The sequence below is a fragment of the Callorhinus ursinus genome, unplaced genomic scaffold (genome assembly GCF_003265705.2).
Source record: "Callorhinus ursinus isolate GAN/ISIS: 27379988/994484 unplaced genomic scaffold, GSC_fseal_2.0 scaffold14, whole genome shotgun sequence".
Lineage (NCBI taxonomy): Eukaryota > Metazoa > Chordata > Mammalia > Carnivora > Otariidae > Callorhinus > Callorhinus ursinus.
Window position 1 is genome coordinate 43,651,227 of NW_027397076.1, and position 24,966 is coordinate 43,676,192.

At 38.7% G+C, this 24,966-nt stretch overlaps 1 protein-coding gene across 3 annotated transcripts in view; it reads right to left on the minus strand.

The window, feature by feature from the left end:
* The window catches only part of SLC16A7 (solute carrier family 16 member 7), a 183,321-nt gene extending 170,456 nt beyond the window's left edge, over positions 1-12,865 (minus strand). For all 3 annotated transcript variants that reach the window (XM_025882845.2, XM_073900748.1, XM_073900744.1), the window contains exon 1: positions 12,638-12,865. The gene's annotated coding sequence lies outside the window, so the exon portion shown is untranslated. The remainder of the gene's footprint in view (positions 1-12,637) is intronic.
* Between the last annotated feature and the right edge of the window lie 12,101 nt (positions 12,866-24,966).

The window sequence follows — 24,966 nt, forward strand, 5'->3', positions numbered from 1 at the left end:
AGACACACTTCTCTCCATATACCTGTTTTCAAACCTATCAGGAAATTCCTCATATAAAAGATTATAAAGGGAAAAAAAGTAAAAGTCAGTGTCAAGCAAAGGACATTTTTATTAGTGATCACTGGCATATTTAAAACTGAAATTAAACTGAAAAATTGAGAAATGATGTGGTTATGTGTGTTTCTATTTTCAGATTTCTAGGAATTGGAGACTTCCCAGGAATGTAGGAAGGAGATATCTGTACAGGCAAAGAATATCTACTTTTTAAAACAAAGTTTGATTCCCTAATGAAATCAAGTTAATGAATCATGGCACTTTGATCATCATATATTATTTTGATGCCTTTTAGTAACATGGAGAGCACATCAGAACAACTTCTTTTGAAATCATTAATAATTTAATTACAAAAGATGGTCCTTTTCAGGAGCCAAAATAGTCCACATAGAAACTTTTCTCACCCCAACAGACTATACGGGGTATCATATTTGTAATTCACAATTAATACTCCTTAATAGGTCAGCCTGAACCCACTTTTGTGGAAGAAGCCCTAGGCATAGAGAAATACCCAATTTGCGTAACTTCTCTTTGTTTGAATTATTGTCTTTAAACTCTTGGTTTTGGTAAACTGCATATTAAGTACTATAGATTGTCTGAAAATAAATGGTCTATGCTCTTAATCTGTCCGTAAAAATGTTCAAATAACAATGGAGCATTCCCTAGTTTACCCATCAACACTCTCCTGTAAAATACTATTCAGCAAGTGTTAATAATACCTGATAATGTTCCCATACCTCTTTAATTGGGTATCACTTTGGAGTCAGGAGGGATACAATGCACAAATCATATTCCTTTGTCATCTATAAAGAAAAGTCCCACTCACACTGAAAGAGCATTAGACATAATAAAACTCATAAAAAAGAGAGTGTTCAACTCAACTGCCTCACGTTTTGAAACATGTAGTATCTCAATCATGTATTTTGAAATTGTTTTACTATGAAAGAAACACATTTTTAATTATTTATACTTTTATGGTTAAGAGCTAAATTGCATATAATGAAGGTCTTTCTAAATCCCTTTGAAATGGGTTTAAGATAGACTCTTACATTGAATTCAAATCATGATGAGGTTCCAGGATTTTAATGAGGCAATTATTAGTTAGATTTTGGTTTTTTAGATGTGAATTGTTTCCCATTAACGTATAATTGGAGAATCAATGTACCTGTTTAATAAACCATAATCAAGCACTCAGAAAAAAAATAAAACAATAGTCAAATCCCAGTTATTTAAACATAGTCTTAATTTAATAGTGTTATCCATGTCTATCTCATTTCTTGATGCTAACCTCAGTCACAACATACGCAGTTCATAGAGTTGACATTTTCGGGAAGAAGGATGTGTACTATGGTCTGAATGTTTGTGGCCCCTCAAATTCAGATGTTGACATCTTACTGCCCAATGTGATGATATTAGAATATGGGGCCTTTGTGAAGGGCTTAGGTCATGAGGGTGGAGCCCTCATGAATGGGATTAGTGCTCTTGTAAAGGAGACCCCAAAGAACTCCTGCATCCCTCCTACCATGTGAGGATACAACTAGAAGTCTGCAACCTGGAGGAGGAAGGCCCCCACCCGACCACATTGGCACCCTGATCTCAGACTTGAAGATTTCAGAACTGTGAGAAATAAATTTCTATTGTTTATAAGCCACCTAGTCTGTGGTATTTGTTATAGCAGCCTAAACATACTAAGACAATGTGGAAGAGAGGCAAAATAAAATTTTGTCAACATTTTTCTTATCCTTTTAATTTTGTCTTTTGGGTTTCTTTGAGAAAGACTCCCATGTGTGATTTTGATATTTAGAAATATTTTTTTAAGATTTTATTTATTTATTTGACACAGAGAGAGAAACAGAGAGAGAGCACAAGCACGGGGAGCCACGGGCAGAGGCAGAGGGAGAAGCGGGCTCCCCGCGGAGCAGGGAGCCCGGTGGGGGACCCGATCCCAGGACCCTGGGACCACGACCTGAGCCGAAGGCAGATGCTTAACCACGAAGCCACCCAGGCGCCCCTAGGAATATTTTTTTAATTAGCACAATTTAAAAGGACAGAATCCTAAATATTTCTCTTTCCTCTTCCCTATATTTTCCTTTACTAGAAAATGTGTGAGGGAAGGAAGATTCTGCTCTACCCGGCAAGACTATATGGAACAGGACAAACGTGGGTTTTGAAAACAGAGCTTTGCTATCTAACCCGCCTGCTTCATTTCCATCCTAAATCAGCGAGAATGACGTACACATCACAGGGCTGCTGAGGCTGTCAGCTAATAACTTTCAGGATTATGTGAGGTAATGCGTGTAAAGCCCCCACACCTTCTCTCTGGCACACAACCAGCACCAAGTACGCCATTTGCCTTCTCCTTCCCCTTTTCTAATTCCAAAAATCTGAGTGAGTAAATCTTTTTGGAAATCCTCAGGACACAGGAGAATAATTTAAAAAATTACATTTTTAAATTTAGATTTTAGAGACCACAACTCAGTATTTGAAAAGCTAGTAAAATACGAGTCCTGATCAAATGTGAAATAATTTAAATAGCTTGTAGACTAAAAAAGTTGGATGGGACATTCACTCTTAAATGAAAGTTATAGACCAAATATGCATAATAATTTTATCATAAATAGTGAAACACCCCAATGAACAATAATTAAGTTTCTAAGCATTTAAAATAAGATTCTATTTTTGGGGCACCTGGGTGGCTCAGTCAGTTAAGCATCTGCCTTTGGATCGGATCATGATCCCGGGGTTCTGGGATCTAGCCCCACATTGGGCATCAGGCTCCCTACTGGGTGGGGAGTCTGCTTCTCCCTCTCCCTCTGCCACTCACCCCACATTCCCAGCTTGTTCTCTCTCTCTCTCTCTCGCTTGCTCGCTCTCTTTCAAATAAATAAATAAAAATCTTTTTAAAAAGGGATGCCTGGGTGGCTCAGTTGGTTAAGTGTCAACTTAACCTGGGACTGAGTCCCACATCAGGCTCCCTGCTCGGTGGGGAGCCTGCTTCTCCCTCTCCTACTCCCCCTGCTTGTGCTCCTGCTCCCTCTGTCTGTCAAATAAATAAAATCTTTTCAAAAATCTTAAAAAAACTTTTAAAATTTTAATTTAAAAATAATATTTTCTTTTTAACTAGTGATATGCCTACAGAAGTGTCTCTTCCCCCTTCTTATTGAACATTTGAAAACAAATGTAGATAATGGGCCCAGGTATTTTACTGAGATAGAGTAATAAGACTATGTTATTGATAAAAATAAAATAACAATAAAAATTTACATGTCTCCTCACTGAAGCAGCTTTTTTCTTAAATTAACAGCATTTATTACTTAGAAACTTAATGATAAAAAAGGAAACAATTTTTAGTGAGATTTAGAACTGGTATCTGTGAATCCTGTACTAGGCCATTACTGTGTGTAATTAATGTTCTTTCCATGGCACAAGTGGCCAGATTACTCTCCACAGAGATGTTAATGTGGCCCAGGAGGGATGGATTTACATTTTCATATACTCCCTGCAGCTTCTTCTGAATCATTCACCTTTTCCTATCTACTTATTATTTTGTCATATCCATTAGTGATATGCAAATATTGCTGCAGTATCTGCTGCTTTCTAAGTTCAGGAAAAAAACAACAACAACAACAACCTGGTATTAAGTTGCATTGGTTCTTTGTTTTTCCCTTCAAAGAGGCCATTGCTTTAGGAAAATACACTGAAGCACTTTATTGCTACACTGAAGACACCATGGAATAAGCAGGTGGGACCTAGATGAATATTAAGAAGGGCTACTACAGAAAAAGGAGGAAAAAAAGAAGACATTATTAAGAAGGAAAAGAGAGAAAGGATTAAGGATTGTAGACAGAAAGTAACAGAAACAAAAGAAATAAAGAGGATATAGAAAGTTCTGGGTCAATAAAACATCAGTATTTTCAATAAAAATTTGCAGATGCATTTGTAGTGAAAGTAGACTCAGCTTTTACAAAAATATGGTACAATACTTTTAACAGAATTCAGTCACATGATAGAACAAATTGGCAAATTCACTTTTTTTTAATTTATTGAAGTCCATTCCTATCTATGTCCCAGCTACAAAAATTTCCTTTTAAAAAAGTCAATTTCTTGATTATATTGAATGATGGTGATCTATTTACTAGTATTACAGTCTTAAGCCAATTACCTGTTCTATCTGATCCTTAGTATTCTCTTCTGTAGAATGGGAACAACCACATCTACCTCACTGGGCTACTGTAAGTTTTTAATGAGATAGGGTATGAAATGCTCTTGACACAGTGTGGGCACTTAGTTGTGTTCTCAATATCTAGTACTTTTTTTGTTATAACTAGTGATTAGTAAAAATAACTAACACATGTCTAGCATGCATGTACTTTTTGAATATTGAGATAACTTGTGAGAAAAAATTTCTCTGTCCTCTACAGGAAACAATCAATTTTATCAGATGAGTAATATTCTGGATCAGTGATTTTTCCACATCGACTATACTTCAGTATCACAGATTATTAAGTAAAACAAAAATCTTATCTTTAAGTAATTCACCAACTGGGGGCACCTGGGTGGCTCAGTCAGTTAAGCACCTGACTTTTAGTTGCAGATCAGGTCATGATCTAGGGGTCCTAGGATAGAGGGTCGCACTTGGGCTCCCTGCTCAGTAAGGAGTCTGCTTGTCCCTCTCCCTTTCTCTCTGTTCCTTCCCCTCTACTCTCTATTCCTCCCCTCCGCTCTGCCCCCCACTCTGGCTCTGGCTCTCAAATAAATGGATAAAATCTTAATAAATAAATAAATAAATAATCAATCCACCAATTGGTTCAAAGGTCTCATCAAGTTTAAGAATCATTATTCTAGATGAATACTTACAAAGGTATACTCAAAGACAAATGATTATAATATTATAGGAATTATATACAATGCTATGATCCTTATTTAGCAGATTTTTGTATTTATCCATGTGTTTGCTTTTGCTTTTGAGTTTTGTGGCACTTAAACTGACTGTCTCCTCATTTCACTTAAAGACTATCTTCTCAGCTCTAAAACATTTCTACTTCTTTCATTAACGTCTTTTTTGATTTCTCCATCACATAGTAAAGTCTCCCTCTTCTAAAATCTTAGAGCAGGGATCAAAAAATATATTTTCCTTAAAGTGCTAGATATTAAATATTTTAGGTTTTATAGGCTTAGTTACAACTACTCAACTCTATCCAGCAGCAGGAAATTAATTGGCCACTGAGAATGTAAAAACAAATGGGTGTAGCTGTATTCTAGGAAAACTTCATTTACAAAAACAGGCAGCAGGCTAGATATGGCCCAAGGGCTACAGTTTGTCAACCTCTGTTGCAGACTATCACTGCTCTCTACCGTTTATTTTGACAATTCTACTCTGGATTGTACCTATAACTGGTACACATACTGAGAATGTCTCTGAAATTACAGTGTCCTCAGGGTGTCAGGAAGGATATCTTACACATAGTTTCAGCTCTCTATGTAGAGTACTTTATATAGAAATGCTAATTATTTACTTATTTGAAATGATTTAAGATATGGGAGCAAGATTTGGTTACATTAACATCTCAGGGGCATTAAAACATCTACTGAGACGTTGACTCTTGGGGTTCCCTAATGGGCATCCTTATCTTGCTGAGTCTTTAGTCTCTCTATCTATAAATGAATATAATCTATCTTACATGGTAATAATGAGAATTAGAAATATATATAAAAAATCAGACACACAGGAAGTGCTTAAATAGTATTATTAAAATCAAAAACATCAGAGACCAGCTTTGAAAATTTCTGAGCAGACAAAACCAGTTTAGTCATAAAAACAAAGCTTAATTTAGCTTATTTAGCAAGACTAACTTGACCTGGGTCAGTTCTTGCTTATGCCTCTGAAAGTCATAAGCACAACTTAAGCTGGTTCCCAAGGTTGATCTGAGGTAACTACTCACCAATTTCTTATCTAGACTTTTCTAAACCTGAATGCCTCCAAAAACACAGTGGCCCTATCCAGGTTACAAAAACAATAGGTAGAAAGCCTGAATATGTTAAGTTGATAGAGAAAATATAAGACATGTAAACTGTCACCAAATATGCACAGGCTGTCAATAAAAATGAAAAGGGATTTATTTTGTGTGGCCTCAGAAAGCTGAGTAAGGACTCAGGTAGAAGCAAGAACTTTGTCACAGTTGAAAACGCCTTAAAAAGAACAGACTGCCTCAGTGTATATACTTAAAATAAACAATAGATGGTTGTTTATTAAAGATGCTAAAGAAACAGTACATAAAAATGGAAGGAAACAGATGTGCTCTAAATTCCTTGCACCTCTGTATTCCACCAAATTGTTAAAAGATATGTTAATACAGATACTTATACCTGGCCTCCAGAAATTTGTATTACATAGGGAAACTAAGGACTTATACAAATGCAACAATAATAAAATGTTTAAAACAAGTAAGACAGATCACAAATACAACTTACTAAAATTTTTAAAAAGTTTCTTCTACTTATCTAGAACCTTCAAAGGAAATTTGAACATGGTATTTAAGTTCGGTTATGAAGGTGAGGTTAAAGCTAGAAATGGAAACAGCAGGAAGTTAGAGCATTTTAAGATGAAAGGACAACATGGCCAAAGGTATGGTGGCAGGAAATAGAATGCAGATGAATGAGACAGAAGGGACAGTTCAATTGGACTCAAGTATGATGATGGTGAGAGATGAGCTTGAAAAAGTTTTTGCAATTACAGGGACTGAAATGCTAGTCATTAGACCCAGGAATGGGAGTCACCAAAGTGTCAGGAACATAGCAGAGAGGGAGGTGTACTTCAGTAAGACTATCTGGTGGCAGGTACAGAATTAAGTGGTATAGTGAGAGGCTAGATGTGAGAAGAGCCACTAAGAGACTGACAAGATTCTAGGCAGTATGTCAAAAGTGCCCAAATTCTGTGTCAGGCAAAAACAGAAAAGAGCAAAGTTTGAAAGAAGTATTTTGGTTGTACAGTTGTCAGATCTCAGCAACTGACTTGGAGATGCAAGACCAGGAGGCGGTCTCAAATCTAGACTAGGATGCTAATACCAATAACAGCAATAAGAGCAAAGCAAACAAGAAAGACAGAGTTCATAGGATGTTGCTGAAGGTGTCAGCGGCAGAGGGAAGGGGAGCTGTCCAGCAGGCACTTGGAAAGGTCGGCCTGAAGCTTATGTGAAGGTCAAGACTGAAGATAATGATGTGGGAGTTACTCCTCCCAAGGAAAATGGATGAGCTCTGTCATTCAGCAGAATATACACAAAAGAAAAACTGAGCAGGAGGTGAAAGAAGGAGCTGCAAATAAGTAGTCAGAGAAGTAAGAGGAAAACAAGGAGTACCTGGAAACCAAAAGTTTAAGAAGAAACAGGTGCCAATATTGCCGAAGGCTGATGACAGGTTAAAACAAATGCAAGCTTGGAACCTAGGATAACCTGATTATTACATGATTAAATTTAATACGTCTTACAAGAAAGAACTTATTCCCTCAAATCAAGGTATTTTCACATGAGATTATCTTTTGAAGAAAAAACAGAAGACACTCTAATCTCAAGGATAATTTCCTTAAACATTCTCAATTTGATCCTATTGCCCAATAATTTTCAACCGCATCTAGTACCGTTCTTCCAAGAGATATCAGGGGCATTTTTTGTAATTATCATGACTGAGGGGAAGCTATCAGCATAAGGAGGACAGGGGTCATAGACACTAAATGTCCTGCAATGAAAGAGGCATTCCCACACAAAGAAGAGGTGTCCTGCCAAAATGCCAACAGTAGCACCTGCCAAAATGCCAACAGTAGCACCTGCCAAAATGCCAACAGTAGCACCTGTTGAGAAACACTGTCACATGATGCTGTTTATCACTGAATACACCTTTGGCATAGTTGAGAAGAACTGATAGAACTTTGGATTCTTACATTTTGGAGAATCAGACTTAAAGTAAGGCAAATATCATTAATACAGTTCATCCCTTAGAAACTGTTAAGTAAATTCATGCCTTTTAGCTTTGCTGTTTATTCATATCTGATCTAGTTCCAAAAGAAATGGTCTTCAAGTAAATTACTTAGCAAGGCAGCTTCTTCTTACAAATTATAATTTGTCTGCATATTAGCTCTAATCAGAATCTGTTTAGGGGTATAGATGATTAATAAGAATACATTTATTATGTTATTAGGTGAGGAAACAGCCTATGTTTGACATAAAAAACTTTCTAAAAAATACCAACATTTTATGCAGATCTTTATTTTTCTAAACAAATATTCCTATTGTGTTCACCACTTGTACTAAATATTTTTAATGGAAAAATTGCTGTTTTAATGCCAAATATTACCAAAAATTAATTCCCAGTTCAGATAATTGAACCACATAAGTCAATTTTTGTAGGGCTATCCTAATTGCACAAAACTTTTAACAAAAGCATCTTTATAGCACCATTATGTAGCTGTCACTCAAATGCCCTGTAAGATTTTCATGCACTCATTTGGGGTTTAAATGAATATTAATGAAAACATTTGCAAGAGATTTTCATAGTAGGACAAGAAAGTGTTTTCAAAAATATTGGCATCACTCATTAACACTGATATTTATGAATATGTTGAAAACATCTCTGATGTACCCAAGCACCAATTAGTCCAGTGCTAGCTGGACTAGTTTTATTATAGTCAAGTTCAATTTGTTTTAACTTGTGGTTAATTTTTTCCCAGTGCTCTTGATTATTACAGTTTATACATAAATGCACATACCCCCTCCTTGTTTACTAATGGCCATTTATACGGGGTAAATGTTTTGTTTTGTCTTTTTTCTCTAGACAATGGTCCATATTAGGCTATTCTCTCACATTATGATTGTAAACTATTGGATCTCCTAAGTAGGCAGACTAGGCCCCTAGGTTCATCATTGAAGGGATCAACTGAAAAAATGAAAATTTCTCTTTAAAAAATTTTTTTAAGTTCTGTTTCTCGCTGAGACTTGGTGTACAGTTGTTTCTCAACACATTTCCTAATCACTTTGATCCAGTTTTGAGAAAGCCTTTGACACACCAAAATGACCTCTCAGACAGTGAGGGTCCATGTAATGGTTTATGATGCAATCCAACACTGTTAGGCCATCTAATGGGAAACATGGCTTTACAAGGGTTCTCAAATACCTGTTAAGAAGAATAAGCCAGTGATCCTTAACAACCTAACAGCCTCAAGGCCACATAATTAATATGTACCACTAGCTGCCATTATGCATGTGCGTGGCACGGTGCTAAGCATTTCACAGGTATTATCTCATTTGATCTTTACTCCCAATATATGAAATTGAATATTATCCTCTTTTTGTACATGAAGAAATGAAGAAACAGTTTTTGAGAAGTCTTCACACATGAAGAAACCAAGATTTCGAGAGGTTTAGCAATATGTCCTAGCTCGTAAATGGCAGAGCCAAGATCAAAACCCAGACAGATGAGACTACAGAGGCCCTGCTTTTACCCTCTCCCCTCCTTTGCCCCAGAGACCTGGGCCTCTAGCTGTGCAATCTGAGCAAGTTAACTCTTGGTGCCTAAATTCCTCTTATGCAAATGTAGATATTGATAGACTTATAGAGAATAGTGGCACAGTGCCTGGAACTTAGTAACCATTACAGAAATGTTGTTACAGTACTATACTCGGGCTTTTCAGAGTAGGTGGATTGTAGTCTGCCCAAAGTGTAATATAAATTGCAGCTCAGTCTCTTCTTCCAAAAACAAATGGAAATTGATTATTGGAAAAGAGAATTTCCAGGAAAAGAGTGTCTTTCTCTCATAGCAAGAAGAAAATCCTCCATTTCCTGTCTATACAGGGTCACTCATTAGGCAAAGGATGGGGCTGAATACACCCGTTTCTGAGGTGAGGTGCCCTTCTCAAACTGCCTTTTAGCAGTTCTTAAAAACATTTCTTGTAACTGCTAAATCCTTTTCAAGTTATTTAGGATATATGTCTCTTACACTGAGAAGGAAACTGATTGCAAGCTAATAGGATATTGTAATGAGCACCAGGTGTTGTATAGAAGTGTCAAATCACTATGTTGTATACCTGAAACTAATATTATACTGAATGTTAACTAACTGGAATTAAATAAAAACTTTAAAAATTTTAAAAAATTTAAAAATTTATATCTAACAACAACAACAAAGTGCTAATAGTACAGGAGGAAGATTAACCTGGATAACCAGATGTGAATTTTTTGAGAGCAGAATTCTACCCTCATCCATCTTGGTAACCACAGTGCAGTGTCTGGAATGATTCCAGGGTTTCAAAAATAGCTAGTCTATGCTTTAGGCATTTTCCATATTCGTTATTCCCCATAATAGCACTTCAGGTAGATACCACCAACCACATGTTAGAGATAAGAAAAACTGAGGAGGAGATTGTTAAATAATTATTCAGCCTTACGAAAGTACAAAACTGACCTTGAAGTCTATGTCTAACTCTGAAGTTAATTACTTTTTTCCATGTGAATGTCTCAAAAAAATACCAAAAACCAAACAACAACAACAAAACAAAACGTTTAGTGAATGAATATAGAAGTAAAAGTAAATGCAGAAGACCTCCTTTTATTCCAGATTCATGATTCAGGAATATGGCTGTGGATAAGGGATATTTTTATAGGTCACTCTGCCCTTCTTCCTTCAGGATGGCTCAAGGCTGAGAATATAAGCCAGGTACTACAAAAGGGTAAATACATATCCAGAAATAAACTGAGCATTTATAGGAGGATTCAAGAACTTGGACACTGGGAAACGGGTGTTAAAATTTCAGATCACTTACCATTATTAAAACACTCCCTGGGGGGGAAAGCAGTATGTAATTGCAAACTGCTGATGTGAGTTTTGCAAAAAAAAAAAAAAAAAAAAAAAAAAACAGTTTCTGGCTTTATGAGTTGTTACACAACACGTTGAGTTGCTTAAGGTAGTAATCTTTCCCTTTCACTGAATCATTCAGTTGCCCGTTCGCTTAGATTGATTTAAATGCAATGTGTTCAGAAGCAGAAAGTGGAGCTAAGATTGCTTCACCAGGGCTAAATAAGGGTCACCTTGTTCAACCCTCATCTACTCTCTGTAGCCATCACCCAGCTTTGATTTCTCAGCCACACTCCCCCGAAATGCACACTTACTACTTGTGGTTCCAATGACAGCACACTGACTTAATGCGTCTTTTAAAAGTCTGCAGCCCTCTTGAGCTCTAAGCTTGTGTTTAGCCATAAAGCACGCGGTGCCAGGAAAGGGCATCTAGCGCCCACTGTTTCCTCCTGCCCAGTTTTTTTCCCCTCACCCTCATGATGGCTCACTATTTCAATCTTTACTGTGTCTCTTTTTTGGACCAGGAAAGGGAGGAGGACATGAAATATTAGCTTTCCTACAAACACCAGCCAGCCCTCAGTCAATCCAACCCACTGAATACTACTTCTCCAGGAAGGGATGGTAGAGTCACTTGCGGAGAAACCGCTCATTTCCTGTGTGTGTGTGTGTATTTTAATATCCCTGAAGTAAACCACAAAGTGTGTGTGTGTGTGTGTGTGTGTATTTTAATATCCCTGGAGTAAACCACAAAATCCCCTCGCCAGCTGTACCAGGAAAGTAGCCTTGGTTATGACCGCCCTTGCCAAGGCAGTCTGCAATCCTTTTCGCGGAAGTTAAGGTAGAAAAGGGGCTGCAGAGGGCAGCAGCTCGGCAGCACCCTCCGAGAGCAGGCAGTTCGCACATCAGCCGCGTCTCTAGCCTCCCGCAATACCTGGCCAGGCCTGGCGACCCCAGCGTGGCGCAGCGGCCCAGAAAACCGGCATAATACCGGGAGGCGCAGGCCTTCCTCGGCCCCGGTCGAGTCAAGCTCCCTTCTGCCTGAGCGCAGGCCTTTTCCGCACACATCTTTCCATCCGCCTCCGCCCCACTATGCAACCTGGGGACCAAAAAATTAGGAAGACGACACCTCCTCCTTTTCTGTCCGCTCCTCCCAGCCTCTCCGAGCCCCGATCGTCTGCTACAAGAAAAGTCCCTCCCTGCACACACTTTCACCACCACTCGTCCGCAATCGCTGCGGCAACGAGGCCGACCCAGGGTGCTCTCGGGCCTGGGACGGGATGCTGGCGACAAGCGCACCGGGGATACGCCTGTTGGGAACCAGCCCTGAGAAACTCGTGGGCCGAGGGAGAGCACCGCGTGGGCAGAGTCTCCGCGCTATCGCCCAGAGAGTGGGCACCTCCCAGCCAAAAGCACGCGGGCGCGCGGGCGCTCCCCGCCCGAGACCCCCTCGGGCCCACCTCCCTGACGCGCGCGCGCCCGAGCCCGCGCCAGCTGCTGCCCCCTCAGGTCCCGCGCAGCTGTCCGCGCGTCTCACTGACGCGAGCTCTACCGCTGCGGCCGCTTTGGTGGTTTTTGTCTATAAAAGGGCTCGCTGGCCAGCTCTGCGTCGGCGCGTTTGTCACCGGCTAGCCATTATTTTTACACACGCGTGCGGCTCCGCTGGCAGCTGGTTTGGCAGAGGCACGCTCGCCTTCCTCTCGGCCGGCGCCGCCGCCTTCCCCCCTTCCTCCCCGGGTGTACTTACTTTACCCGTGTCTGGCACGGGGTGGGCGCTGCAGCAATCCGTTCCGCCCCCTCGCCGCAGCCGGTTCGCCTCGCTGTCACCGGGTGAATGGAATTATTTATTTATTTATGTCCCTAGACTTGTCCTCGCCCGCCGCTGCCCGGGGAGGAGGGGGAGGAGGGTGGAAGGGAGGCGCAGCTGCTGAGCGCCCTAGTGGGTGCCCGGGAGCGCGCGCCACTGGGTGGGGGGAGTGGAGGAGGAGGGCGGGGGCGAGCGCTCTGGGCTTTCCGCGAGCTGGCGGGCCGCGGGTGGGGGCGAACCCCGCCCTGTGACTCAGGGCCGACTGAGCATGCTCCCAGCGACTGTCACCGCTGTAGACGCTCTCTGGGGCTCGGGGGCGCACAGAGTTTAGTTTGGGCCAAGGAAGAAAGTCAAGAATCGGATAGGAAGAACTGTTGTTCGGGATCGGTCATGACACGTTTTACCGAAGGACTTTGGCGGCGAACCGAAGCCAGGTGTGCAGGAGCTCTGTTTAGATACCCTCTGGGAGTTGTGCAATCTATATGAGAGGGAAAGCACGCATGGGAGAGGAGCCTGCACAATGCAGGGAGATTTGAAGATTCTCATTGTGAGTGTGGCAGGAAAGTGGCCGTTTTTCCATTGAGGTCTTTTTTTGTAACAGCGAAGGGATGCAGTGTTGGAGATTTGGCTCACCAACCAAAACACTCTAAGGGAAAAATAAAATTTACACTGTGGGACAAGGAGTACAGAAAATAGTACAAGAAGAACTTGAAAACAGGAAAGAAATGAAGGAAAGTCACTTGTAAATAATTCCTTCCATTTTTAGTTTCTCAAATTATTTAATTCTTCAAAGTAGGATTTAGTATTTGTCAATGAATAGGGCTAGGGCTAATGGTAATTCCACAACCATTGGTTTGGTTTCTTCTGCCTTTATTTTTTTTATTTTTTTATCCACTGTCTAGAACATGTTTCTTGAGGAAGCTGGAAAGAGGAAGGGCTGGAAGTGAATATTTAGTAACACCAAAGGTTGGGTTCCTTAAATGTCTTTACAGTTGAACTGCCTTTTGGAAGAAAAGGAACAAGAAGAAATGTGGGCTTGAATTTGAGAATTGGTATTATCGTTTTTCTGCCAATTTAACAAACCCTCACCTACAATACACACACATCTCTGCTCCTGAAAAGTGGAAAAGATACAAAGTTATGTTCATCTTAGATATTAATATAACTTCCTGGAAGCTTTTCTTACTTATTCTAGAACGGAAATCATTTATAAGAAGCCAAGATAACTTAGTTAAAATAATTGAAGCGTTGAAGCTACAGGGACAGGAATCAAAATGGTAATAACAGTAACAGTAATAATAATAATAATTACACTTATTTACTAAGTGCTTATCATTGTCAGGCACTGCCCGAAGCAATTTTATTGGTTATTTCTATTAATAAAATAACCCTATTAGATGAATACTATGATTTTTCACATATTACAAATTTGGAAATAGAAAAGTATAGGGGAGGAAAACTTTTTCCCTCTTACCTTCTATGTTCTTTGGTTGGCCTAATAAGTAAACTGACATGAGACAGATTAACAGGAGAAAAACAAATTCATATCTCTAGGAGCCCATAAATATATGAGACACAAAGAAGTGACCAAAGCAGACAAGGTTTATTGATACCTCCTTCTAGGCCCTGAATTCTCTATCTCTGGTGATAGGGATGTCTTTCTACTTCCTGGTACTGGGAGGGTAACTTCACATGAGAGATTTACTTCTTGTTTTCAGGGGGACAAAGGAGGGTCAGAGTGTCCTTCTTGCACTGGCTGTTTCCCATGTAACTTTAATTCAAAACAATCAATATGCCAAAGTGGCATATTTGAGGGTGCCATTTTCTGCCCCCCTTCACAAGTTAAAGTCATTTAGCTAAATTCACATTGTCTTGCTTCTGCCACAGCTAGTTTGTAGGCTTGTACAGAACTTGAATCTTAGTTTCTGCAGCTACAAAATAGAAATAATATCAACTTGTTATTGCTGTCATAAGATTTAGGTGAGATGATATATGTATAGTAGATGGTAGATAATACGAGTGAATAAATGTCGCCTATTATTAGTAATTTCAAGGAGTTTGGAAGACAATTTTACAGAGGAAGAGATCTTGGAAACTAAGGAACTAAGGAAAGCAGAAATTTGCAGAAAGAACTAGATTTTTTGAACTAAAAATGTGTAAAGTGACATTTATATAAAATATAATAGGCATTTGTTAGTGTTAGGATGTCCAGCAGTGACTATAAACATTTCAGTTTCATTACAAAAAATAATGTTAAATTTTGAAAAGAAACAACACTAGGTCACACATCTCTAGGTCATGTTCTTGAGTGTTTGCTATTGACATTTTTCCTACTCATTCATCACTCATTTCCTTTCAAAGAAGAGAAAGAAGAAGAAAGACCATATATTTCCTGAATTTTGACCCCATTCTCCATTTTCCTTCTTTTTTCTTTTTTCTTTTTTTTTTTTCTGTTTTTGTTTGTTTGCTTGTTTGTTTTTACAGCCCAACGTTCTTGGTTTATTTAACTCATTGTCAAATTCCTAAAATCACTACCCATAGCATGAATCATAACTGTAGCAAGTTTTGGGTTTTTTTTTTTTAAGTCTTGTTTTTCCAACAGTTAAAACTCTGGATCCAATTTACCTACTGCCCCAGCGTTAGTATTTGGGGATTCATCTTTAAGTTGCCTGATTGCTATGGCTAGGCATGCTATGTAGATATTTGGTTGGATTAGAAAGGAATCTGAAAGGAGAATTAGGTGGGAATAAATCTAGTCAATCTATCCTATGACATAGTGTTAATATTATTCAGAAGTTGAGAAAAGAATACAATTAAGGGAAAAGACAATCCATATGACCAGAACTTGAAATGCTTTTGATAAAATTTTTTGCCTGGATTTCTATTCGTAAGGTGAAATAACAGTGGAAGAAACAAAGAAGAGCAATATACTCAATATTCTAGCAGCCCATTTCCACAAATAAGTAAACTAGTAAATATATAAATAGCATATAAACTAATAAAGCTCAAATGTCTTGCACTGTCTACCCACAGCCTCTATCCTCAGCTATGAGTTTCTCTACCCTCAGCTAGGAACCCTCGGGTTCTTCATTCCTCAGCCATGCCATATCTTCTCACATTTTGCTGACTTTTTGCATTCCCCATTTTCTCTTGTCCATGTCAAACTTGTCTGAGCCTTGTTTTTCCTTCAGGTCCAGCAAATGTGTCATCACCTCTCTAGCATTTCAAGGAATCCTTCAATAAGAATTAATTCCATCTTCCCCTGTGTTCTTTTTCATAGAACATTGTGTGTGCCTCTATTTGGAGCATTTTCTTTCTGCTTTACGTTATGGCTATATTATATATTTTTTTCTGTCTCCCCATCTATTAGGTTGCTGGAGGACAGAGATGACATTTTATTCATCTCTGCAGTCTTCCAGTATCTGGCACAAATTTTTGCAGAAAGAAGATAATCAATAATGTTTGCCAATTGGAGGAAAGAAACGATAGTGTGACTTTAAGGAACAGATATATGGTAGAGGTTGTTGGTGCTCACAATATCCATGATCTGCATGATATTACATTTCCCAGTTTCTCTGACAGTTATATTGGAGTCATGTGACTAGTTCTAACAGAGTATGAATGAAAGTCACACATATCATTTCTGGGCAAAGGGAGTTAAGAGCCAGGGTGCTTCCTCCATTTTTGCCTTTCTCAGTCTCATGTTTTAGATAGAATAGCTATAAATCAGAATCATTAAAAGATAAAGACAGACTGCTTATCTTACACTGGACTTTGTGTGAGCAAGAAACTATTAAGGTGTTAAGCCACTGATCTTTTGGGCATTATTTGTTATGAGGACCTAGCCTAGCTTATTCTGACCAATACACGATGTTACTTAAGAAGACTATAAATCATAATGGAATAAAGACCCAATGAAACATTGAGCTTAAGAGAATGCTTGAATATGTTCTTAAGTCAAGGCTAAAAATAGATATTTCACAACCCAAAATTGATATTTAACAGCTTTTTTACATGGCAAGACTTTGGTGAGACCAAAGTAGACGTGTGTGTGTGTGTGTGTGTGTGTGTGTGTGTGTGTAAACTACACACGATAGATTTTAACTAAGAGCAAAAGGCCAAATGTCCAAATATTTCCCCTTAGCCTGAGTGAAAAGAAGCATGTACCTGCCATCCAGTGGCGGCATACAGTGACTGAGATTGTAGGCGACTAGCAGCTGTGAATATGATTGCCTCTGACCTGGTTTCATAGAATGTACAAAATATGAAAGACCTCTGTCCATTGCTCGTAGATTTATATCTTGAATACATCCATATAGTCTACTCTGGAAATATCTTCTATGGAAGCTTCCCACTGAACTGTGGAGAATGCAAATCTCATCTCCTTTTACAAAGAGTAAAAAAAGAGAGGGACTCCTAGGTGGCTCAGTCGGTTAAGCATCTGCCTCCGACTCAGGTCATGATTCCAGAGTCCTGGGATGAGCCCCACATAGGGCTCCCTGCTCAGCAGGGAGCGTGCTTCTCCCTCTCCCTCTGCTGCTCCCCCTGCTTGTGCACTCTCTCTCTCTCATAAATAAATAAAATCTTTTTTAAAAAGAGAGAAAGAAAACGTGTTGGACATTGCTGTATGGTGTGACTTTCCATAACTATACAATAGCCCAGAGAGGTCTTTTGTCAAAATAAATGACCTTTGGAGCTCTAAAAATCTCTTGATGGATTCTGCATTTAAACTCCTGTCCATTGATATTTTTCTAACTTTACGTTTTATTTAATGCTATCTGTAAAGTGAGCTTAAGGGATTCTAATTGTAAGTGTCTTTTTAAGATTTTATTTTTAAGTAATCTCTACACCCAACATGGGGCTTGAAATTACAACCTGGAGATCAAGAGTTGCATGCTCTACCAACTGAGCCAGCTAGGCGCCCCTGAATATTTTAATTATTCTGAAGTATATAAAAGTTTTCATTATAAACTATAAACCTTTCTGGCAGGGTTCTTGTAAATAGTGGCTTATAATTGTTTAATACTTAATGAATTTTATGAAAGAAATCAATGAGGACTGAATATGGTACCAAGGAACCTAGGTTTCAGTGCCTTTTCCTGTGCATATCGTCTTAGGTGGGTCACTTAATCCTAGCTTCACTTTCTAAACCTCTATGGTACTTTCAAGCACTTCAAGGGTGCAAAGATCCACAGAAATTATGCATAATTTTAACAAATGAAAATATTTATGTATGGTAGAGTTTTTTTCCTAATTAACCAAAAATAGGTATTTCCTTATATTTTGGACAGCAGTATTGATCAGGATACGTTTTATAAAATGCAACCATAAGGTTACCTGCTTAACTTGTAACATTGTGTAACTTGCCCTGTGCCTGGAATGTCCTTGAAGATTGAGTCACTGTTTGCATTTACATAATGCCTCCCAGGTCACAAGAGAGTTTCATGCTAAAATACTCTCAGCTACCTGCCTCTCAGTAAGCTAAATTTTCAAACTGCCCTTACTTTATTTCTTGGCTGAAGTTGAGGCCATATTGCCATTTCGTTTTTCATTCAGAAGTTCTTTTTCTGCTTTCTCTCTGCCAGGAATTGACCCAGACTGCATATTTGTTTTGTGCCATTTTGCTATGTAATGGTAATTGATTTCTTAATGTTGGCTAATTTTCCTGGGATTATGTTGATAGTGATCTTGAACAATCACTTGTTACAAATTTTTTTCCCAAGACATTATCTGCATGAGGTCAGTTACAGGAAATGTGGTATCAGTTTCAAATCCACAAAATGTGATTCTGCCTTTAGCTCTATGATTTGAGCTGGAGCCTAGCAATGTAAGTCATCGCCTGAGGTTTATTGATCTTGCATTTTTTTTATCTTGGTCCACCAAAATTTCATTTCTCAACACAGGTCCAGAGTCAAGAAATCCAATAATGACTTTGAAATATTTATCTTCATTCATTTGGCATATTTGTTAAGCAATCTGCCAGTCACTATAATAAACTTTTTAGTTTTAAGTGGTGCTTCTCTCAAGAAGCCTATACACTATGTATTTAATTTTCAGACTGATTCTGATCCTAATGCTGTGATTACCTCCACTGCATAATTATGTTTGCTTATAGATACACACCAGAGTATAAATATTGGGATATTAGGTTTTTTGAATGATATTCTTTGCAGGTTTTTTTTTTTTTAATCTAAACTGGAATAGACCACCCTAGTCATTGAGTTGAAGAGTTATCTACAGACCCAGAAATATGTTTCAAAAAAGACATGTAGAGTTTTTCCTCAGTAGCCTTTATGGAGGAGAATGAGCTTTCTTTCATGATGTCAAAGGCCAAAACAGAAATTGTGGATTTCTTTGTCAATATACCAGGTTTATTTCATGTTAAATACACTTGTACTGAAGCATAACTTACATACCTTAAAATGCTTGCATCTTAAGTGTACAGTTAGATGAATCTTAACTACTACTCCAGTCAAGATTTAGAGAACTTCCGTCATCCCAGAAAGTTCTCTCTTGCTGTTTTTAGTCAATCTGCTGTGCAACCCAGGCAATCATTGATCTGATTTTTATCATCATAGACTAGCTGGTTTTCCCTATTCTAAATGTTATGTAAATGGAATAATTTAATCTGTATGCTTTTGTAACTGACTTCTTTCATTCTGCATGTTTATCTTTAATTCATCCATTTAGTTATGTGTATGCTTTACTAGTCTGTTCTTTTCTTTGCTGAGTAGTGTTCTGTTGTGTGGAAATGCCACAAATTCTTTTATCAGTTCACATGTTGATGAATATTTGAATGAATTTTATTATTTGCTTCTATAAATATTTAAACACAAGTATTTCTGTGGACATATGTTATCATATCAAGTTTGATTTTTAATACATACAATAAAAACTTTAAAAAAAGCAATACAATGTCTGAAATGAGTATTTCAGATACTCAGCATCTGAGTAACTGGATATCACCCTAGTTGGGCACTTCATTAATGCACTAATCTGGCAAAGACACAAATCTGTTTAAACTTTACTTTCTTCATAAGAAGTAAAAATTTGATTTGGTTATTAAGAAGCGTCAACCAGACAATGTAAATGGAATTGCTTTCTAAGTTACAAAGCTTAACGAATGAAAGGTGGTATTATCTTATGTAAAATATGTACATATTTAGGAAATAATCCCTCAGAAATAAAATAACTAAGTAAAATAAACTGATTTGACATAATTTGAATTATGAAAACAATCAAAGACAATGTAAAATTAATTAAGATTTGATATTTAAGTTTATCTCCTCAATAATTTTTTAAAGAACAAATCAGATGATTGCAAAATCCAGAAATAGTTTTATAAAGAAAAATTAATCACTTCTTGGCTTCATACTTTAAAATAAGTTTCTGTTTAGTTAAGATTACACATATATATTTGGTAACTATAAGAAAAATCATTTATTATATAGGAGCTGCAGACCCACTTGTAGAGTAGTACATAAAATGATATTCTTTCCCTCTGTCTTTCAACCAAATTATAACTTGAGAATAAAATTCTTCCTCATAACTATTCTGAAGAATTTTATCTCTTTTCCTAGGTATGGATCTGGGTATGAGATTTTTAAAGATTATCCCTCTTTTTATCTGAGTGGCTTTTCTTCCTTCCTTCCTTCCTTCCTACTCTGGTTACTATTTTTATATAAAAAGTTTAAAATTGTACTATAAATCAACAGTAATTTCATTACGTTCATGGATTCTGTTTGCAGAACAGGGATGGCTTGTCTCTGCTCCATAATGTCTAGAGCCTCAACTAGAAAGAATGGAACACAGGGTCCTAATATCTCTTAGGGGCTTCTTCAATCACATGTCTAGTTCCTGGGCTAGAATGGGTCAAAGGTTAGGCTCATCTGTGTCTCCTTATTGGAGTACTGAAACATGGTTTCTCCTTATGGCTTGGGATTCTTATACTATGGTGGGTGTCCAAAAAGCCTCATGAGAGCTAGGCTTTTAAGACCCAGATGGAAATTGACCTAAACAGAGAAGTTACTCAGTGTCTCCCCCCTGCATTCTATTAACTAGTGAGTCACAGTCAGTGTTAGTTTTCTATGGTTGCTATACCAAATTATCACAAACCTTGTGGTCTAAAACAAAACAAATTTATGAACCTTTGGTTCTGTTAGTTGGAAGTCTGAGTGAGTTTGACTAGTTCCTCTGCTTTGGGTCTTACAATCTGGGGGAAATTTTGTTTCCAAGGTCACTCAGGTTGCTTGCACAATTCAGGTCCTTGAAGTTGGAGGGCTGAGGTCCCCATTTCTTTGGTGGCTGTTAGTTCCTTAAGGTCACCTCTATTCCTTGTCACATTTACCCTCTATCTTCAAAATCAACAGTGCCTGGAATCTTTCTCATGCTTCAAATCTCTCTGACTTTCCCTTTGTTTCGTCTGCTCTGCCTCCAGCTGGCGAAACTTCTCTGCTTTTAAGGTTTCATGTGATTACATTGGGCCCACTGGATAATCTCCCTATTGTAAGGCTCTATACCTTACCTATATCTTCAAAGTCCTGTAACAACATATGCACAGAATCCAATGATTGGAGTATGGATATCTTTGAGAAGGCAATCTACCTACCACATAAGAGAAGAGGAATTAGACTCTACTTTTAGACAGGGGCAGCAAGGGTATATTTTAGGAAAGCATGCGGGATGGGAGGTGGTGTTGCAGTTTGGCAAACACAACCCGCCACACTTTACTCCTTGGCTCTTTTTCTCTATCACCTCCTCTATTTGGAAAACGATTAGAAGAATATTAGCAGAAAATTGCTAAACAGTAAGTGGGTAAGTGGACCTGCTTATAGTTTTTCTTAGAAAAATCGGGCCTGAGATACAGGGAAAGAACCAAGCCGTTTGTTGTTTGTTTCTTGACTGGGTTTTTGTTTTATCTACTGTTTTTGAAAACTTTAGACTTTGTGGGAGATACCTTTGTGTTTCCAAGATCCCACACGCAGCCCAGATGCACAGTGTGGTTAGGCAGCTCCCAGATGTCAGCAACTTCATGTTCTGCCTTAGCTGCAGGAAGTCACATCTTCCGATGTCACCTCCTGTTTTTGGGTAGTCTGCACCTGTTGACTGAGTGTGGCAGATGTATAAAAACCCAGTCATTTTGCCCCAGTGTGAAATATTTTTATGGGTAGTACTTGCTCCAGAGATCCCTACTGGGTTTTGTCAGTTTGATTTCCTCTTCTGCCCAATCTTGCTAACTCCCCTTTCCTTTCTTAGGTGTCCATTCTTAATAAATATGTTGCACCCCAAACTTTTCAGAATCTGCTTGTAGGTAATCCAACCTTTGAAAGTTGATATCAGAGGGGTCTGCAAATGCAGCTATAACTATAGGCTTTTAGAGCTGCCTTATTCATCACCTCGCTGGCAGTGAGGACCCCATCACAAACAGCTTCTGGAACAAGGTGGTAGTCCATTTGTTAAAACTTTTTAACAGTGATGGGGGACATGCCAGTGGAAGGTATGCACTAGTGAGAGCTAAGTATCAGACTGTTTAGATGTAAGGAGAAAACAGGATCTATTAGGATAACAGGACCCTACTCCAAAGCAGTTGTGAGACTTGGCCAGTGAAACTGGGGGAGTGCCTGTGTGACTGGGTTCTAGGGACGCTTAATCAAGGGGGTTGAAACATAAAAATTAAATAGTAAAGAGTTGATTGACTTGGCAGTTGCGATATTATGATTTATAAGAGATATGTATATTTGGTCATTCAGATAACCATGTACACATGGTCTTCATTCATTTTTCCTGGCTCACAGCTCCCCAGACCCTTGGAATTTCCTGAGCGATAAGAGTGATGAGAGCATCTTTTGTTATACTATTTGGTCTCCACTTCTCAGCTCCTGAAAATGCCTCAGAACCATAAAGGTGAAATGGGTGTCTTGTTATAACATGCCCCTTTCTACCATAACTGGGTTTATGTTAATGAGATGACCTTTGGAAAGCACCTAGAGATAGGGGCTGGTTGCCAGGGGGACCAACCCTGAATAGAGGGTTGGAATTTTTAGTCCTACCTCTGATTTCTGGGAAGAGGAAGAAATTGGAGGTTAAAGCAATTTAACTTTTTTAATCATTCATACCATTCATGAGTTGAGTTAATCATTCATACCTATGTAACAAAGCCCCCATAAAACCTGAAAGAAAGGGGGTCAGAGAGCTTCCAGATTGAGGAAATGGAATGCTTCCAACTTCCATGTGCCACCATGCTGAGTCCCAAGCTCTACAAGGACAGAAGCTTCTTTGTTTGGGACCTCACCCTATATATCTATTCATCTCGCTGTTGATTTGTTACTTTAATATCCATTGCAATAAATTGGTGATCTGGTGAGCTAACAGGTTTTGTGAGTCCTATGTGCTGTACTAGCAAACTAATCAAACACAAGGAGGGGTCATAGGACCCTCTGATTTATAGCCAGTAGTTCAGAAGCATGGATAACAACTGGGGCTTGCTATTGTCATCTGAAGTAGAAGGCAGTCTTGTAGAACCACGCCCTTTACCTGTGTAATCTGATTCTATCTCTAGGTAGATAGTTTCAGAATTGAGGTGAATTCTCTCATACTCTGCTGATGTCTGAGAATTGCTTGTTGGATGTAGGGAAGCCCCCCCACACACACACACACACAGTGGAATTGTGTCCAGGAACCCAAAAGAGTATTCTCATGATACAGGATTTACCATAATGGCACCCACATCAGGAGCTGGTATGAACTCTCTCCTAGAAAGGCTCTTAGAAAAATAGAAAAAGCAATAGCCCATGATGAGTGTTTAGTTTTCTCCAGAGAAGCTCAAGAGAATGTAGATAATCTATAGGAAGGCCCCTATAGCACAGTGTTGACCAAGGGCATGAGGAACATGCTGATAAGAGGGGCACCAGCATCACTAAAATGTTCAGTGGTAGCTCTCCTCTGTAGTTCAGGCAAGGCTGTTCCAGAACTAGGCTCACTGTTAACTGTTAACATAATCTAGATAACAATGCTTAACTTCCAGAACTCAGGGTATGCTGATAATTTTAATGACTAATAAGTTTGGCCTGGCATCCTGGTGGGGTTCATTCATAGCAAGTTATTAAGACAATTAATAGAACATGACATATCAATGGGCATAATAGATGGACCGCTGACAAGGACACTACCCATCTTGAACCAGAAGAAGAAATCAAAGTTGGATCACTGGAAGGGCAAGTGGAGGGCAGTCACCTCAGAACAAAAACAAGAAAAAAAAGGCCACAAATAATTTCTCTATTTCCAGACCTGGAATTGGAACACTGGTCACAGAGGTGGCTGGTTTCTAGGAGAAACAATCCTGCAACACTATAACAGTTATACTTGGGTGGTTTCCCCCAGTCTTTCCACAAAGGAGCCATAGCTTCTTCAATGGGAAAGGGGGAAGCTCAGATATCGTGAGGACTGAAGGAAAGAGAGTGGACACTGACACCTAAAAACCCAATATATCATCACACTCCTTCTTAGATTTTGGGCATATGGACTCCAGATAATAAATTAAGTATTGCCAACATCCAGCTTACAGTAAATTCACTTAGTCAATGTACCCATTCATCAATGGTCATTTCCCATTTGGATTTAAACACTGGATAGTTGGGGAATAACTCCCACATTGAACCCTTGGTCTTTGAGGTGAAAATTATTAGAGACGGAAAAGCTAAGTAAAAGCCCTAGAAACTAACCTACCCCCCCTCCCACCAAGATTGGAAATAAAAAAACAATAGCACATGGTAAGGGGGAGGAGGAGAGCTAAGGAGATCAGTGGAACCTTTAAAGGCCTAAAGGATGAAGGGATGGTGATGCCATAATATTTTCATTTATCTAGTTGAATTAACTCCTACAGAAAATAAATAATTTCTGGAGAATGATGATAAACTACCACAGCTCAACCATGGAATAGCCCTACCTGTTTTCACCATACAGACATGGTATCTGCCTGAGCAGAGGAATCCAGCTTCAAATACACGGCATGGTGTCACCGATTATGATACATATATTCTTTTCTATGCCATTTAGAAGAGGATGAGAAACAGTTCACATTCCTATGGAATGACCAAAAATATGCATTTAGAATTTTATTTAAACTCTGCTACTCTCCAGTCCTTTCTCACAATATGGTTTGAGGAGATCTGACCATCTGGGTATTATCCTACTGAACAGCATGTTGATCTATTACATTGATAACATTAGATTTATCAGGCTGAATGACCAAGAAATGGCAAGCACACTAG